Raw genomic sequence first — 20,118 nt, forward strand, 5'->3', positions numbered from 1 at the left:
GCTATATTGCTCTTTTATTCCTTGAACAATATAAGACAAATATTGTATAATTCTTTGTACATAACTTTTATGTCTGAAACATTTCAAAATAAAAATCTCAAGTACTTATCTTAAAAACAACACATGAGATAACATTATGCCTCAGCTCAAAACACTCAATTGAATTTCAATCCCCTTCCCTGTAGCTCCTGGGTTAAGTAAATCTAGTTCATGCATTTTTCTCCACAACTGTCTTCTAACTTCCCTCTTGTTTACTTTGCCCCAGCTATACTAATCTTATTGTCACAAAATTTGATAACTTTATTCCAGTTTCAAGGCCCTTAACTTGCGTTACCACTATCTATAATACTTTCATCAGAGTATGATAGTATTGAGTATTATGTATTAATTATTTTCTGGTATTTGAGGACAGTGGCAGCATATGAAGAAACAAAAGGACCACTTCTTGCTCACTTCCAAGGTACATCGAACTTTCCCTGCTTTTAAGTTGTGGATCTTCCTTACTATCAAGAAATGTTAGCTTTCTCTATGGATAGTGTATTGCCAAAGGAAAGGAGGCAGAAAGAACTCTGTGTTTCAGAGGTTGAAAAGAAAGCAGATTCCTTGGTGATATCTCTGGGAAGGAGGAATGGTGGTTGAAGATGTTATTAGGCCTAAATTTATACGGGCAGAGAATCTCCCAGGCAGTAAGACTTTAGAGGAAAGAGATTGCCGGTTGTGAAGCCTGTAAAGCATGGAGCGTTTCAGGTTAGGGTAGATGTCAGCCTGGGGTGAATGAAGCGCAAAAGGGGAGGACTTCCCTTTTTGAAGTAACCTTCTTCTAAGAGAAGAATCCCTTAGCGTAAGCTAAGAAAAGTAAGACTTGAGTGCAGTGCAAACAGCATCATTGGAGAGATAGGCGAGAACCAGTTTTTTTATAGCAGGGCTATATGACAGCAAGAAGCAAAGACGACCATAGCAGCAGGCACGGCTGCCAAACTTGAGCACTCCTCGATGCTTAGAATTGGTGGCCTGTGGCTGGGCGCAGTGGCTCAGGCTTTTAATCCCAGCATTTTGGGAGGCCGAGGCGGGTGGATCACGAGGTCAGGGGATCGAGACCATCCTGGCTAACACCGTGAAACCCCATCTCTGCTAAAACTACACAAGAAAACAAAACACAAATTAGCCGGGCTTGGTGGCTGGCGCCCGTAGTCCCAGCAACTCAGGAGGCGGAGGCAGGAGAATGCGAGGCGGAGCTTGCAGTGAGCCAAGATGGCGCCACTGCGCTCCAGCATGGGCAACAGAGGGAGACTCCGTCTCAGGAAAAAAAAAAAAGAAAGAAAGAAAAAGGTGGCCTGCTGGACATCCATTTCCCATGATATCAACTTCTTAATTACTTGTGTGATCAAGGGGACCCAGCATTTGACACTGGCTTTTCTACCAGAAAGGAGTGTGGTGCTCAACCTGGTTCTAACGGAATTGAGTACAAGTAAGTTATGAGTCTTACACCCTAAGTGAGAAGCAAATATAAATAATCAATAACTTGAAACACCTACAGTCCAGCTATGCCAGATATCTCATTCTCATTAGGATATACTAGGATATACTTTACACAACTTTCCTCTTTGCCTAGGATATTATTTATGTCATACTATTAAATTTCAATTCAGCAAAGAGAGCATTTCCTAAATAAGGGAATGGTCTTTAACCCTTTTGATGAATTTCTGCTGAAATTAGCTTGGAGGTCACATAGAACCAGGGTTTCCTGTAATGAACACGAATACCTACTATGTTCATATTTTCCGTTTTCAGGAAATGATTAGCTTCTCCTGCTGAGAAACAGCAATGTCTTTCTATAGGGCTGTTATTATCCTATCAAAGGTCAAAAATTTACCAGTGAGCCAATAAAATGTTAAATGCATTTGTTACACAATTTAGTAATATTGATAATCGTTGCTGAAAGATAAATATTTGGTAGTCCATTTCTCTATTACCAAACTTTGTCAAATTTAGATTAAGAAGCATGTATAAGACTTTTCATACAATTTGCATTTGAATTGAAAGACATGCACTCTAATAGCTGGAACAATGAACAAAAGTCAGTTTCCTCTAGGGAAAAAAATAGAAAATTGCTTACTAATAAGATATCAGCATGAATAGATGATAGTTAACTATTTAGCTCACTGATTCTAAGCACTATTTTAGAAGTCTCATTTCTCCACATTCCCGACAGCATTATCGGAATTCATGTTTTTTTCATAAACTACACATGTGTGGCTACAGAAATGTCAAAGTAATTTGATGTCCTGCTGTTTCACATTCACTTTTGATATAAACGGGCATACGAAAATTTTATAGCAGTAAAGACAATTTACTGATTCTGTCATACCTGTCTTGGTCAGTATGAGTTTTGGTATTAACATTTTCAGCTTACTTTAAGATATAAGAAGGTCATTGGAAGATATGACAAAAAAGGTAAAAAATCTTATAAGTGATGAGAATCTGACTCCACAGTTCACTCTTTTTGAAAATCAAATGGCTGGTCACGGTGGTTCATACATACCTGTAATCCCAGTACTCTGGAAGGCTGAGGTGGGAGGATCACTTGCATTCAGGAGTTCAAGCCTGGGCAACGTAGTGAGACCTCATCTCTACTGAAAAAAAGAAAATAGCCAGGAGTGGTGGTGCACACCTATAGTTCTGGCTACTGGGGAGGCTAAGGTGGGAGAATCAGTTGAGCCCAGGAGAATAAGGCTTCAGTGAGTCATAATTGTGCCACTGAACTCTAGCCAGGGTGATGAGCAAGACTCCGTCTCAAAAAAAAAAAAAAAAAAAAATTATATGGCTTCATCTTAGTTTCTCCGCACCTACCACCTACTTATTTCCACCGCCTGCATCTACCCTCACCTACTTGACCAATAGACTTGAACACTTATGTAGCCTCCCAACCCTGAAGACAAGAGAAAAACTTGATGTCTTTGGATTTTGTTTCTTATTTATTTAAAAGTAAAAAAATATGTATTATGTTACAATATTTATTAGATGCATAATAATGTTACCAGAGCAACAACAAATATATAAGTTAGAAGTCAATATTCAACATATAGTCACCATTATGATGTAGGGGTTGTGGTGATAATAAGGTGATTTATTACTCACAATGCAGGAACAATAGTGAACATAGCAACATTCTGACTTGAAACCTCTCTTCTGATCCAGGAACAAGTATCCTGAGCTGCCGTTCATGATTCAGGTTGGCACCAATCAAATTGGAAGCACATTAATTATACATTACTGTTTCTGAGCCACAGGTGGGTATTGTGTTTCTAGCTGCTCAAATGAGTTGTCTCATTCCTTATTGCTTACCACTAATATTCTCATCTTCCAGTTTTTTTGTTTTTATCTGCTAAAGACGTGAAGAATGGGAACACTACCGTTGCATCTCCCAGACCCAGAGAAGAATGTTCACTCCCATGTTCTCACCTTTTTTTCATCTTTATTTGATGACTATAACTTTGTCATTCATATTTTTTAAAAATTGTGGGTGGATGTTTTGAATTTTTTAAAGATACACAGTAAATATCAACTTCTTAAATTTTCCCTCGCTGCTTCCAGAGGAGGCTGGTATATTTTTTCTCTGGTCAACAAAGAGAGAAGTATCAAGTTTTAGGTGAATGTCCAAAGAGTCCACTAATACTTACTGAGTATCTGCTCAATAAATTGCTTCACTCGATAATGAACACCGTGCCTGAACAACTGAAACTGACCCTTGGCTTGGTACAGCTTGGAGCATGCTTTTTTATATTGTTTAGAGATGTTCAGATTAATGTTTTACTCCCTACTTAACTGGTTACACAACTGGCTTTACTTAGGTGAGTAGTGGGATATAAAAGACCCTGCTGTAAAGTTTTGCCCAGGCTCCCTTCAGATCAAGACAGTTTATGTGAATCTTTGTGGTTCATAACCTGAAAACAAAGCACATTCTATGTGCCTGAGATGGGATTCTAGGGGCTGGGAACCGTCACTGATTACCTGTACTGTCCTTCTCCTGTTGTACCATACCATTTTCTTTTAATAAAGACTTATGTGAGTACACCTTGGGGAGTCATGTTTGTCATATAATTATCCAATCCTGTGTAATCAAAGCAAAGTCACCCTCTGTAGGGTTCCTTTAAGGGAGGAAGGAAAAAAAAAAAGAGCGTACAAAACAATTTTTCCAATGACTGAGGTTCGAAATAGTCACTTGCCAATAAACACTGGCATACAAAGATTTTATTCACTAAAGAAAGGGTGATAATTATTTGAAGACTACATTTACCTCTCACTTTACATTTTTGCTATTGTAATGTGACAGCAGTACCACAATATTTCAAATTACAAATACGCTTACACACACAAAGATATGGATGATTAAAATAGCACATGTATTAAAATAGCATATACACTATATACATATATGACCAAATATATAAGACTTATGTTACTTAGCAGTTTCTGGGGTCAATGTCCTTCCTAATTCTGACATTTAAAAGTTGCAGGATCTTAGTCACTTTGTGTTGTCTGTCTGTGCTTCAGTTTCATCATCCATAAAATGTGAATAGCAGTAATAGATTATATAAGACCATGCATGGCTCATAAGTGCTCAGTTACTATTAGCTATTATTATTATCATTATCTTTATGAAAGTCATCAAACGGACAGTATATTGAAAAAGAATTAGAACTGTTTCCCATGTATTGCAAACCTTGCCAATTAGAAGTAAGATTTAGAACCAAATAACTCTCACTTTTTATTATTTTATTCAACAATTTTAAGTTTATTATTGGAATATTAGTAGCACAAAAGTAAGCACATAAATATATTCTTTCAACTGTGAACGTCCTTGTTCCTAGATCTTGTGGAATGCTATTTGAAAAAGCATGTTGTGAACTCTACAGTATTGTACAAAAGTTGGTATTCTTATTAATTTAAACCTAGTTATTGGTTTCAATGTAAAATACTGCTCTTGCTAACCATTATCTTCTACAGCACATCTTTTGAGTAAAGACATGCAAGTAGTACTGAAACTATTGCAATGTGATAATCACAGAGACTGGACTGGTTCAACATCCAGATGTTTTGATTTTTTGATAAATCAATCTCCAAGGTTCAGCTCATTCACAGTGTGAGGCTATTTACCTGTTCAAAGTACATCGCTTTTGTCCTCCAGTTTTCATATTGGCTTCCTGTCAAGGTTCGCATTGATTTTAAAGTTTTATTGTTGACGTTTAAAGCACTTAATGGCCTGATACCTTCTTATATTAATGATTTGCTTATCCCCATGGGACAAGAATAAATTTTGAGATGTACCTTTGCTAGCTGGATGTCAGTCTTAAATGTCACCTTGAGATTCAGAGTGCAAAGGCTTATTGTCTTTTGTTCACGTTCTTTTTGAGATCAGATAAGACATCATAAAGAAAATAACACAACTTTTCTAAAGGTCAGTGGGGCGTCATAGAAAAATGATGTATCAAGACCTTTGGTTAATCAAATTAATGTATGTTTCAAGCTCTCAAATAAGATTTGTAATGGGCCGAGCAAAATGACTAAAGCCTCTAGAAAAGTAACAATACAAATGTTAAATCTGTGAAATGCAGAAATTATTAATATAATACTCTTATTTTAAAAACTTGGAAAATATCCTATGTTCCTGAGTGAAAAAATATTTTGCTTTTTCTTCTCTCAAGTCAATCTCTCAAGGAATTTTTTAAAATTCTTAGATATGTATGATCAATTGCATGGATGGAAAAATGCCGTAGCATATTCTAGAATCAATCACAAATAGTCTTTTTGAATTTGGTGTTTAATTTTGAACACTAGGTTATGCTATGTATTTGTGTCAGATCGCTTTGTTTAATGACACATGATTAATGCCAAACGTAGTCTAGTTTATTTTTTAAGAAAATCACTGTTTTTTTTTGTGAGTGTAAAGTATTAAAAGATAATGTAGAAAATCAGCTGTTTATGACCTGGTACACCTTATAAAAGGAATTGTAACTCATGATATAGAAAAAACAATTTTGTATACCCTAGTACCATTATCAATCTATCTTATTTCTAAAGTCTTTATTTCTAAAAACTATCTATCTATCTATCTATCTATCTATCTATCTATCTATCTATCTACCTATCTAATCTCTTTAATGTACCTACCCACCTATCCAACTACTAGTTTTGTATCTCAGTCTATTGCCTTGTCTGTCACTTGCCACATCGATATTTGATACCTGATGACTTAGTATAAATCAAACGTTGTGCACATAAAACAAAGTACAAGGAAGTGTTTTTAAAATGTTAAGCGCCGAATAAATTACATATTACCACACTTTGTCATTATTTTCTGTTAAAGAGTGTGTTGCATATGAAAATAACCTGAGTGACTTCAAAAGGTCTCCTTCCCATTCTACCATCTATCTTCCATCCTGTCTATTCCCATAGCTATGTAACACAGTTTCTTCTTGTACATATGGCCAAAATAAACTCTTTAAACTTCTATGATATGATGAAATGGTGAAAATCAAACAAAATATTTTTCCAGAACATTTAGATTTAGAAATATCGTGGGTAAGATTATTTGTTGATAGCTCAAATCAGAACATGAAATGTGAAAGATGAACTGTTAAATTTATTTTTAAAAGGTAAGTTTATTTTCTATCATTATTTTTCTATTAGAGAATTTAGTTTTGGCACCATGAAAGTTAAAGAAGAAAAAGTTGAAAAGTTTATTAGAATAAAAGATCCAAAGTACCTTAGCAATCTAAGGGGGAAAAGTCATTTTTAATTACTTATAAGCAATGCAAAATATGTATTGATTTCCCAAACAAATAATTTGGTGGAGGAAGTTATGAAAATAAACATAAGCACTATTAATCTGTATGTAAGCAATGCAAATCTGAAGCTATACTGGATTGATATGCTTTTGTAATTTGGGGACAGTTAAATTTTTTTAAAAATAAAATAGTATTTTTTTGCCAATCAATTTTCTTCTCCTGGCATAGGACTTGCTTAGAAACATTGGCTGATGTATTCATTCCTTTTGGTAACTGAGGAAACATTTAATGCATTACTTCTGCTCTGCACTAAATGTAACTAGAAGTTTAAACCATGAAAGCATGTTGCTATAGGACTGAATTACTCCCAGGGAATATTTTTTAGATATTATGATAAAATCCTGCTGGTAGGTTTGTTTCTTCTGGATTAATGAAAGAACTTTAGAAACGTAAGGGAGCCTGGTTCTTGTTGCCCATTTCTTATAACCACTGTACTCTTTAGGTTTCTATGTGTGTATTTCAAATAGCTCAGTGATGATTTCCTGAAGGTAATATGTATGACTGTGATGGTTAATACTGAGTATCAATTTGATTGGATTGAAGGATACAAAGTATTGATCCCAAGTGTGTCTGTGAGGGTGTTGCCAAAGGAGATTGACATTTGAGACAGTGGGCTGGGAAGGGAAGATCCACTATTAATCTAGGTGGGCACAATCTAATAAGCTGCCAGCACTGCTAGAATTTAAGCAGAAAAATGTGAAAAGAGAGACTGGCCTAGCATCCTGTGCTGCATGCTTCCTGCCCTGGAACGTTGGGCTCCAAGTTCTTCAGTTTTGGAACTTGGACTGGCTCTCCTTGCTCCTCAGCCTGCAGACTGCCTATTGTGGGACTTTGTGATCATGTGAGTTAATACTTAATAAACTCCCCATTTTATATACATATATATTTTATATACATATACACACACATTATATACACATGCATATACACATGCATATATATACATATATACACATACACATATATATACACATGCATTTGTATATATATATGCATGTGTATATATTTCATTAGTTCTATCCCTCTAGAGAACCCTGACTCATACAGATTTTGGTACCAGGAGTGGTTCTAGAGGAATAGAATATTAAGGATGGAATTCTTTCACTGGTTTTGGGGTTTCTGGAGTTGGCTGCTTAATATGATTAGAACGAAAAATTCTAGAACTCTACTTCTAATACTATGGAGAACACTGATAGTCCTTGGCTTGAGCTGTTTAGAGAGTTATGCAAAATAAATGCATTTGATACTCCTGATTCATCATTCATGAGAGGTAGGGAGTTTAGTGATTCTACAAAATACCTTTGACTATATATGGAGAACCAAGAAACATAATGAAGCTGGTTGTTTGCTCCTAAGTTTAGTGGACAAAATGATGAAAGAAAATGATGAACTCAGGGATTCTGTCTCCTGGCTTCAGAAGCAGACAGTGAGCCTCAAATCTGCTAAGATTGCCCTGAGTGACAGTCTTATCTCCTGTAGAGAAAGAGCTGAAATTATGGAAAAACAGAAACCAGCTCTTATCCTGCAAGTGGCTGATCTGCAATGAAAGGTGCATGCACAGCCTCACCAGATGTCTACTGTTAAAGTGAGGGCATTGATTAGAAAAGAATAGGACCCTGCAATTTGAAATGGTGATATGTGGGAGGACCCTGATGAAGCTGGAAATATTGAGTTTGGAAAGTCTAATGAACATTTTTTTGCCAGAAGAAACAGTTTCCCCATCCCCAGAAATGGCAGCATCCCCTCTCCAACCCATGCTGCCATCAGCCTTTCCACCTTTGTCTGAGGAGAAAGCCCTGTGCTGCCTGAGGCAACTGTGATGGCCTACCCTGAGACATATGCCAAGCAAGATACTGTTGATTCTCCTCAGGAGCCACCCCCAATACCCCTGTTTGCTTCTAGACCTATAACTAGACTAAAGTCTCAGAGGTCCCCTAGAGGTGAGGTTGAGAGTGTGACCCATGAGGAGGTACACTACACTAGAAAAGAACTACTTGAGTTTTCTAATTTCTATACACCAAAAACTGAAGAACAGGTATGGGAATGGATATTACGGGTGTGGGATAATGGTGGAAGGAACATAGAGTTAGGTCAGGCTGAATTTATTGATTTGGGCCCACTAAGTAGGGATCCTGCATTTAATGTTGCGATTTGGGGAGTTAAAAGAAAGGTTATAATAGTTTATTTGCTTGGTTAGCTGAAATATGGGTTAAAAGATGGCCCACTGTGAACAAGCTGGAAATGTCTGATCTCCCTTGGTTTAACGTAGAGGAAGGGATCCAAAGGCTTAGGGAGATTGGAATGGTGGAGTGGATTAGTCACTTTAGACCTACTTATCCTAACTGGGATGATTCAAAAAATATACCCTTAACTCGTGCCTTGTGAAATTGATTTACGAAGTCGGCACCTGCATCTTTGAAGAGATCTGTAATTGCTCTTCTCTGTACGTCAGATCTAAGAGTGGGAACTGCAGTCACTCAACTACAAAGTTTAAATACAATGGGAATAATTGGATCCTGAGGTGGCAGGGGCCAAGTGGCAGCACTCAACCATCAAACGCAAGGTAGGTGTAGCTACCATAATGAACAGCAGAGGCAAAATGTCATCAGAATGGTCTGACTCATGTAGAGCTGTGGCATTGGCTAATTAATCACAGTGTTCCTAGAAGTGAAATTGATAGGAAGCCTACTGCATTCCTACTTAATTAATATAAGCATAAAACTTCTATGTTAAATGAACAAAAGACTAATTTGAATGATAAAAACAGAAAATCACTGTCCCTCAATTTCCAGTTTACGGACTAATAACCCCTTGAATAAAGGGGAGGCTTGGTCTCCTTAGGAAGGACCCCACTGTATAACTAACAATTTATGCAGTAAATCTTTCTCCCATCCTTCCTCAAGGAGACCACTGGGCTTTTACCAGGGTAACTGTGCATTGAGGAAAGGGAAATTATCAGACATTTCAGGGACTATTGGACACTGGCTCTGAGCCGATATTGACTCCAGGGGATCCAAAACATCACTGTGGTCCTCCAGTTAAAGTAGGGTCATTTGGAGATCAAGTGATTAATGGAGTTTTAGCTCAGGTCTGACTTACAGTGGGTCCAGTGGGTCCCCAGATTTATCCTGTGGTCATTTCCCCAGTGCCAGAATGCATAATTAGCATAGACATACTTAGCAGTTGGCAGAACACCCACATTGGCTTCCTGACTGGTAGGGTTATTGACCCAGACTATCAAGATGTAATCATTCTACTCCTCTGTACTACTACTTCAATGGAGGTAAGGAAGAGTATGCGTGGAATACAGGATATCCATTAGGGTGTCTCTTACTATTACCATGCCCTGCAATTAAGGTCAATGGGAATCTATAACAACCCAATCCAGGCAGGACTACAAATGACCCAGACCCTTCACGAATGAAGGGGTCACTCCACCAGGAAAAAAAAGAAAAACATTACCTGCTGAGGTTCTTTCTGAAGACAAAGGGAATACAGAATGGGTAGTAGAAGAAGGCAGTCATCAATACCAGTGATGACCACGTAATGAGATGTAGAAACGAGGACTGCAATTGTCCTGAGTATTTCCTCCTTCTTTTGTTAAAAACATGTTGTGCATCTGTACACTTGTACTAAAAAATAATCTTGCTTTATTTCCATTCTCCTTTATCCTTTATTACCTTTATCTCCTTTATCAAGTAAAATTTATTGACTTCACATCAGCATTTAAGTATTGTTAACTTTATGTAATAGTATTTGGGTTGGGATTAGTGTGCTTCTGGTGGTGCAAAGATAGTTACATTATGTTAGGCATAATTATGACCTTTTTATTGTTTTCATTTGAAGATTATGTATGATCTCAAGAGATGTTTATGGGCTCAAGTTGACAAGGGGTGGGCTTGTGGTGACTGTCAACTTGATTGGATTGAAGGATACAAAGTGTTGATCCTGGGTGTGTCTGTGAGGGTATTGCCAAAGGAGATTAACATTTGAGTCAGCGAGCTGGGAAAGGCAGACTCACACTTAGTCTGGGTGGGCACAAAGTGAAATACACATTTGTCTAATTAGCTGCCAGTGAGGCTAGAATATAAGCAGGTGGAAAAATGTGGAAAGAGAGCCTGGCCTAGCTTGCCAGCCTACCTCTTTCTCCCGTGCTGCATGCTTTCTGCCCTCAAATGTTGGACTCCAAGTTCTTCAGTTTTGGAACTCCGGCTGGCTCTCCTTGCTCCTCAGCTTGCAGATGGCCTATTGTGATCATGTGAGTTAATACTTAATAAATATAAATAAATATATATATTCCATTAGTTTTGTCCCTCTATAGAATCCTGACTAATACAATGACTATTGTATTAAAATAAGTTTATTGAGGCTGTAATTGACATGCAAAAACCTGCACATACTTAAAGTGTATAGTTCAATATTTTGATGTATGTATACATTCATATAATTATTAGCAAAATCAGAAAAATGACAATATTAACTACACTCAAAGGTTTAGTTTTCTCGAGCCTCTTTATAATCTCTCCTTACTGCTCCTTTTCTTCTTCCCTGAGCAAACACCGATCTGATTTCTGTCACTATAAGTTAGTTTGAATTTTCTAGAATTTTGTAGACCTGGAATCTGGCTTCATTCCCTTGTCGTAATTATTTTCAGATCTATCCATTTCTTTGTGTGTGACAATGACTCATTGCTTTTTATTGCGGAAAGTATTCCATTTTATGGATACACTGCAATTTATTTATTTATTCACCTGTTGATGACATTTGGGTTCCTTCCAGTTTGGGACTATTAAGAAATAAATGGTATCGGCATTTGTGGATAGTTCTTTGTGTGGAAATGCTGCTATTTCTCTTGGGTAAATATCTAGGAGTGTAATAGGTATGACATATGGTCTGTGCATGTTTGAACTTTTTATGAAAGCTTTTATATTTATTGAATTTTGTTTTATGGCATAGAATATGGTCTTACTTTGTAATTGTTCTTAATGTACTTCCAGCAAATATGTATTTTACTTTGTCTTGGGTGTAGCATTCAGTAATTATCAAGAAGATAAAGTTGGTCAAGAATGCTTTTAAAGTCTCTTATATTCTTACTGATTTCTGTGACTACTTATATGAGTTATTGAGAGAGGAGTGTTGATGTCTTCTACTATAATTATGGATATGCCTACTTTTCTTTACAGGTCTCTCAGTTTTTGTTTCATGAATTTTATTAGATGTATACACATTTAGAATGGTTATATTCTCTGGATGAATTGACCCACATATCATTTTAAAATATTGCCTGACTGATATTAATATAGATGCTCCCGATTTCTTTTGATTAATGTTAGTATGGTGTATGTTTTCTATTTTTTTTTAACCTTTAATCTAGTTGTGTCTTTATATTTAAAGTGGACATCTTAAAGAAACTACTTAGATGGCTCTTGACTTTTAAAATCCATTCTGAAAATATCTGTTAATTAGTGTGTTCAGACCATTTAAATTTAATGTGATTATTGATAATATAGAGTTAAAATCTGATATATTGCTATTTTCTATTTATATTATATTTTGTTAAATCTATTTTTCTTCTTTTTCTGTTGTGTTTTGGATTGAGTATTATTTATAAATTCTTTTTGTATCCTTCATTGGATTACTAGTGCTTTCAGTGGTTGCTTCAGTGTTATTGTATATATATTGACCTTATCACACCCTACATTTAAGATATACGGTTCACCATAAATACAATGACCTTCAAAATTATATTTTCATTCTTCCCCCATTACATTTGTGTTATAGTTGCCATACATTTTATTTCCATATAAGTTGTATCATCTTTGCTTTATATATTTTTAAGAGATGTAATAACAAAAAATCTTTTATATTTACCCATGTAGTTATCATTTCTCATGTTCTTTTGTGAACATCCAGCTTTTCACTTGCATCATTTGTTTTCTGCCTGAAGGGTTTCCTTTAACATTTTTTGTACTATAGATGAAGTTTGATTTTGATCTCTATTTTTAAATGTTCACCTGGGGGTGGGGAGCAAGGGGAGGGAGAACTTTAGGACAAATACCTAATGCATGTGGGGCTTAAAACCTAGATGATGGGTTGATAGGTGCAGCAAAACACCATGGCAAATGTATACCTATGTAACAAACCTGCGTGTTCTGCACACGTATCCCAGAACTTAAAGTAAAATACAATTAAAAAAAAAAAACTTTTCCAAAAAACACTTGACCATAGGTTCTGACTAAAATCTCAAAATTCAATTCAACATTAATTACGCTCTATGAAATTTCCAATGTCAGGCAGAGTTTGGGCTCATTAACTAGGACAATTCTACAAAAAGCAATATTGTTCTGGTGTGATGGTTAATTCTGCAGACAGCATGGACTTCATACATACCCATTATCAGTGCCTTGAAAACCAAACAACTTTAAAAGTTAGCAGCAGTTTCTGCAAGTACAAAAATACATACTTATTACAGAACACATGGTAGTAAAATTTGTCAAAATATATTATAAAAACTCAAGGCATTTTTGATAAGGCATCAAACTAATAATATATTATAAATTGATGGAATATAATAAAATAACATTGTCTTCAAATTATACAACATAATACTTTACAGCAATATTAACAAACTATTCATATTAAGCAGTATAGGAGTATCTAAGGGAGCACAGAGAGTAGGAATGATTATAAACAACCTCAGCAACTATTTTCTTCTATGCTTCAAATTTGGTGGTTGACTTTTTACCTGCCAATATGAAAGACAAAGGTTAAAACTATTATTTAAAAAGAATTCACCTATGGTTTCCAGTTATAATAGATGATTTAGTGTCCTTTTCCATTAATTTTATTACTTGAGTCATTTATAGGTCTGATTTCATGAATTCATCTTTCTGTTCACAATAAGTCACATTTTCTTGCTTCTTTGCATATCTGCTACTTTTTTAAATTGGAAGCCAGATGTTGTAAATTTCTCCTTATTGTGTAAAGGTACTCCCTATAAATAATATTTGAGCTTGTTTTTGGGAATGAGTTATCTGGAAGAGTTTAATCCTTTCATTTCTCACTCTTTTTTCTTTTTCTTTTTCTTTTTTTCTTTTTCTTTTTCTTTTTTTTTTTTTTTTTTTTTTTTTTTTTTTGAGATAGGGTCTCCCTCTTTTGCCCAGGCTGCAGTGCAGTGGTAGGAGCTTGACTCACTGCAGCCTAGACCTCCCAGCTCAAGTGCCCTTCCCTCCTCTACCTTCAGGGAAGCTGGGACCACAGGTGCATGCCACCACTCTCGGCTTTTTGTTATTATTATTTCTAAGTTTTATAGAGACAGAGTCTTTCCACGTTGCCCAGACTGGTCTCAAATTCCTGGAGTCAAGCAATCCTCATGCCTCAGTCTCCCAGGGTATTAGGATTAGAGGCATAAAGCAGTGCACCAGGCCCAGTTCTCACTTTTACACTTTGTTAGGCAAGGCAAGAATAATATTTAATGTAAACCTAATTTTCCCACTATTGAGGCAAAACCCTTCTGAATACTTTACCTAATATTCCATAATTATAAGGTTTGCTAGAACTTTTCTACTGTATCCTATGGAATATCTGGGGGCTGTTCTCTCAAATCCTTTCTGGTCATCCTTTTACCAGGGTCAGTAGATTCTTCCCACTCATGTGATGATTAATACACAGCTTAGTCTTGAGGGGGCACCTCTGCAGATGGCTAGATATTCTCTCTATCTATCTATCTATCTATCTATCTATCTATCTATCTATCTATCTATCTATCTATCTATCTCTGTCCCTCCTTCCTTCACTCTTTTCTCTTCTCTCTGGCAACCTTCTCAGTTTATTCCAGCTTTCTTGATCTTCCTGAGCTTCCAGCTGTATCTCCATTACCCAGAACGACTGCCTTTCTCTGTAAATTCTTTCCTGAAATGAAGCGTCAACTCTCTCCTTAGACAATAATTTGGGGGCAATCATAGGGCCCACCTATATTGTTTCCTGACTCTCAGGCATCACTGTCTTTTGTTAATTGATGTCTAATGCTACTGTGTTGAAAACTGTTGTCTCATGTACTTTGTTCTTTTCATTTTTCTCAGGAGGCAGGATGAAGGCAGTCCCTGTTATCTGCCTTGTTTGGAAGCAAAATTCCTTCTATTATTACATGGTATTATTGTGATAAAAAGATAATAAATATATGATTCCAAACGACTTCAATACACATTTTTTAAAATACTGACAGAAGCTATACAATGTTGACAGTGGCTACTTCAGAATTATGGAATTACAAAATGATTTTTACTTTTTATTTACTTTAAAAATGTGTTTAATGAACTTATTTCATTTTTAAAACATGTATCAAATATCCTTATTCAGATTCTTTGGAACAGTAAAAGGAGAAGGCCAGGGTTCAAAAAAGGTGCAGTAGATTTATGAAAGATAGATCACGTATTTTCTCAACATTATGAGAATATTTGCGATTGTAACCACACATTCAATTTGATTGATTATTTATTGAAGTATTTGCTATGTTTAGGAGACTTTCATGTGAGTGTGTTGTGGATATGAAGAATAATATAATACTGTACTGTCCCTAACTCTAAAAGACTTAAAATATAGTAGGTACTATAGCTCGTTTTTCCCTGAAATAGACCCTGGGAAAAGAATTTCAATTTAAATAGTCAGAGGAAGTTAAAGTATGTTCAGTAGTGGTGTGAGATAGTGAAACAGGGAAGAGAAGGAAGCCATCTTCCTTCCTGATAAGATGTAAAAAAAAAATCTTATCAAGTTGGCCTATCATTGAGGTAATGGCAGGACTGTTTGGGAATAGGTGAGTAACATAGTTCTTAGAGCTGTCCCAGCTGAGAGATGACAGATGACTGATTTTAGATTGTCGTAGCTTGAGGGTTGCTCCAAGTGTATTAATGCCTGGCACTTCAGGTCTGTGGTTAGGGGTTTAAAATTATCTTTTATGGCTTCTAAGAAAGCTCTGGGGCAACATCATGCAGATAATGGCAATTGAATGTCATCTAGAGCATAATGAAGTATAAAATTCAGAGAACCAATAATGTCTGCAGGAGGACAGTACAATGGTGACAATATTTGTAGCCACAGTAGACTATAACATTATAAAAGGAGAGACATTTTTTTCTGGGTGGTGTAGCAAAAACACACACATACATAATAAATTTTTAAAACAAGTGTGTGAGGAAGCACATAAACTAAATGTATCCTATATCTTTCACAATCTTTTCTGTTTCAAACCTGAATCAGGATTTTTAAACATAAAGCCAAGAATTTCTTGCATTTGTTCTCTAGCTTTTTTGTACTGGGCTGGATGTGGTGAAGTCAGAGTGAGTGGCCATACAAATAAAGAAAGCTCAAAGTTGGTGAAAATAACATTGTAAAATCTTTACATTTTTCTTACTTAATAAAAAAATTGAAGTGTGAAAACACAAAGGCTGCTTATCTAAACTGCTAACTTACTCAGAGTCCCCCATGGAACAATTTAAGGTTTTTGGTCATAAAACATGAATTCACTCAAAAATTCTTTTATTTTCCTTAGAGAAGATCTTAGTGGTTTATAAAGTAGATGCTTCCCAAAATTGACAAAAAGTTCACAACTCATAATTCCACATAACTTAGAAATTTAAAAACTACTGAATTTACCCCTGGATTGTGTAATTCGGAAACATACTCAATAAAAAGCACATTTCTTTTTATATGAAACTCCAGGGCAAAATCATGCACCAAGTGAGAATTCATGAAATCCTAACTGAAGATGAAGTAGCTACCATCTGCCAGTATAAATAAGTAAAACCAAAATTATTTAAGGATTTTTATTAAAAGAGTAAAAGGACACTAGAACAATGCATTTTATTTTATTTTTATCTTCATTGAGCTATAATAGACAGAGATAATATATATTCAAGGTGTACAAGTGATGTTTTGATATAACTACAATGTAAAATGATTACCACAAGCAAGCTAATTAACCATCTCACATAGTTGCCTTTGCTGTTGGTGGTAGTGTGAAAATATTTAAGATCTACTCGTAGCAAATTTCAAGTATATGACGCATTATTATTACTATAGTCACCATGCTGTACCCTAGATCTCCAGAACTTATTCACTTTAGAGCTGCAAGTTTGTACCCTATGACCAACATCCCCCCCTTTTCCTCACCTCGTGGTACATGGTAACCACACCTCTACTCTTTATTTCTGTGAGTTCAATGTTTTACATTCCACATATACATGATGAGATTATGTGTATTTGTCTTTCTGTGTCTGTTTTATTTCACTTAGCATGGTATCTTTTAGGTTCATCCATGTCATTGCAAATGGTAGATTTCCTTCTTTTTAAAGGTTGAATATGATTCCTTTGTGTGTATGTATACTGGCATGTGTGAGTGTGTGTAATACAAACATGACTTTTTTAAAAAACCTTTTTGTTTCAGGTGTACATGTGCAGCTTTGTAATATGGGTAAGTTGCATGCAATGGGGGTTTGGTGTACAGATTTTTTGTCACTAGGTAATAAGCATGGTACCCAATAGATAGCTTCTCTATTGTCATCCTCTTCCCACCCTCCACCCTCAAGAAGGCCTTGGTGTCTATTGTTCCCTTCTTTGTGTTCATGTATAATCAATTTTAGCTCCCAATTGTAAATGAGAACGTGCAATATTTGGTTTTCTGTTCTTGCATTAGGATAATGGTCTCCATCTTCATCCATGTCACTGCAAAGGACAGGATCTTGTTCTTTTTTATGGCTATGCAGTATTCCATGGTGTATATGTCACATGTTTCCTTTATCTCATCTATCATAACTAGGTTGATTTCATGTATTTTCTATTGTGAATAGTGCTACAGTAAACATATGCATGTGTGTGTCTTTATGGTAGAATGATTTGGGTATACGTCCAATAGTGGGATTGCTGGGTTGAATAGTAGTTCTGTTTTAAGTTGAGAAATCACCAAACTGCTTCCAACAATGGCTGAACTAATTTACATTCCCACCAGCAGTGTACAATCATTCCTTTTCTCCACAATCTCACTAGGATCTGTTCTTTTTTACCTTTTAATGATAGTCATTCTGATTGGTGTGAGAGGGTGTCTCGTTGTGATTTGATTTGTATTTCTCTAATGATTAGTGATGTTGAGCATTATTTCATATGCTTGTCGGCCATGTGTATGTCTTCTTTTGAAAGGTGTCTGTTTATATATATGATGTTTTCTGTATTTATTTTTTCATTGATGGACAATGAGATTGTTTTTGTACTTTGTTGTATTTTTCATTTTCAATTTTTATGGGCACATAGTAGTTGTACATATTTATGGTATGTATGAGATATTTTGATATAGGCATACAATGCATAAAAATCACATCATGGTAAATGGGGTATCCATCACCTCAAGCTTTTGTCATTTTTTGTGTATTACAAAAAATTCCATCTATAATCTTTTAGTTATTTTTTAACTCTACAGTAAATTATTTTTTACTGTACTCACCCTGTTGTGCTATCAGATACTAGATCTTATTCATTCTATATAACTCATATTTTTGTACTCAATAATTCTCCCACTTTCCCCCTACCTGTACTACTACTCCCAGCCTCTGGTAACCATCCTTCAACTCTCTATCTTCATGAGTTCAATTTTTAGCTCCCACAAATGAGTGAGAATATGTGAAGTTTGCCTTTCTCTATTTGGGTTATTTCACTTAACATAGTAGTCCTCCATTTCCATCCATGTTGTTGCAGATGAATGGATCTCATTCTTTTTTTTACAGCTGAATAATACTCCCTTGTGTATATGTAACACATTTTCCTTGTCCATTCATCTGCTGATGGACACTTAAGTTGATTCCAAATCTTGGCTCTTGTGAATAGTACTACAGCAAATATGGGAGTGCATATATCTCTTTGACATACTGATTTTCTGTCTTTTGGGAATATATCCACCAGAGGGATTTGCTGGATCATAGTGTGGTTCTATTTTTAGTTTTTGGAGGAACCTCCATAGTGTTCTCCTTAGTAGATGTACTAATTTATACTCCCACCAACAGTGTATGAGAGTTCCCTTTTCTCTACCTCCTTGCCAGCATTCATTATTGCCTGTCTTGTGGATAAAAGCCATTTAACTGGGGAGAGATAACATCTCACTGTAGTTTTGATTTGCATTTCTCTGACGATCAATGATATTGAGCACTTTTTAATGTACCTGTTTGCCATTTGTGTGTGTTCTTCTGACGGTTATCTATTTAGATCTTTTGCCCATTTTAAAATCAGATTATTTGATTTTTTCCTATTATTTGAGCTCCTTATGTATTCTAGTTATTAATCCTTTGCTGGATGGGTAGTTTGCAAATATTTTATCTCATTCTGTGGTTATCTCTTCATTGTGTTGATTGTTTTCTTTGCTGTTCAGAAGCTTTTAAACTTGATGTGATTCTGTTTGTCCATTTTTGCTTTGGTTGCCTGTACTTGTAGAGTACCACACAAAAAATCTTCCCACACATCAATATTCTGGAGAGGTTTCTCAACGTTTTCTTGTAGTAGTTTTATAGTTTGATGTGTTAAATTTAAGTATTTAATTCATTTTGATTTGATTTTTGTATATGGTGAGAGGTAGTGGTCTAATTTCATTCATCTGCATATGAATATCCAGGTTTCCCAGCACTGTTTATTGAAGAGACTGTCCGTTCTCAAAAGTATATTCTTGGCACCTCCATCAAAAATTAGTTCACTTTAGATTTATGGATTAAGTTCTGGGTTCTCTATTCTGTTCAATTGTTCGATATATCTGTTTTTATGACAGCATCATGCTATTTTGGTTACTGTAACTCTAGTATAATATGAAGTCAGGTAATATGATTCCTCCAGTTTTGTTCTTTTTGCTCAGAGTGTCTTTGGCCACTCTGGGTCTTTTGTGGTTCCTTATAAATTTTAGGATTGTTTTTATTTCTGTGAAGAACCTCATTGGTATTTTGATAGGAATTGCATTGAATCTGTAAATTGTTTTGGGTAATATGGATATTTTAACAATATCGATTATTCCAATCCATGAACATGGATTATCTTTTTGTTTTTACGTGTCTTCTTCAATTTCTTTCATCAGTGTTTTATAGTTTTCATTGTAGAAGTCTTTCACCTCTTTGATTAAGTTTATTCTTGGATGTTTTATTTTAATTTGTAACTATTATAAATGGTATTACTTGTTTTCTTATTATGTCTATTGTGAATAATGCTGCAATAAATGTGAAAGTGCAGATATCTCTTTGAGATAATT

General features: G+C 35.5%; 1 long non-coding RNA gene across 1 annotated transcript; it reads left to right on the forward strand.

Annotated features, from left to right (window-relative positions):
* The first annotated feature begins 1,299 nt into the window (after positions 1-1,299).
* On the forward strand, positions 1,300-4,116 carry LOC105474051 (uncharacterized). Its single transcript, XR_982643.2, has 3 exons — positions 1,300-1,468; positions 3,199-3,290; positions 3,368-4,116. It is a non-coding gene; the product is annotated as an uncharacterized lncRNA (long non-coding RNA).
* Positions 4,117-20,118: the final 16,002 nt, after the last annotated feature.

Source organism: Macaca nemestrina, chromosome 10 (genome assembly GCF_043159975.1).
Source record: "Macaca nemestrina isolate mMacNem1 chromosome 10, mMacNem.hap1, whole genome shotgun sequence".
Lineage (NCBI taxonomy): Eukaryota > Metazoa > Chordata > Mammalia > Primates > Cercopithecidae > Macaca > Macaca nemestrina.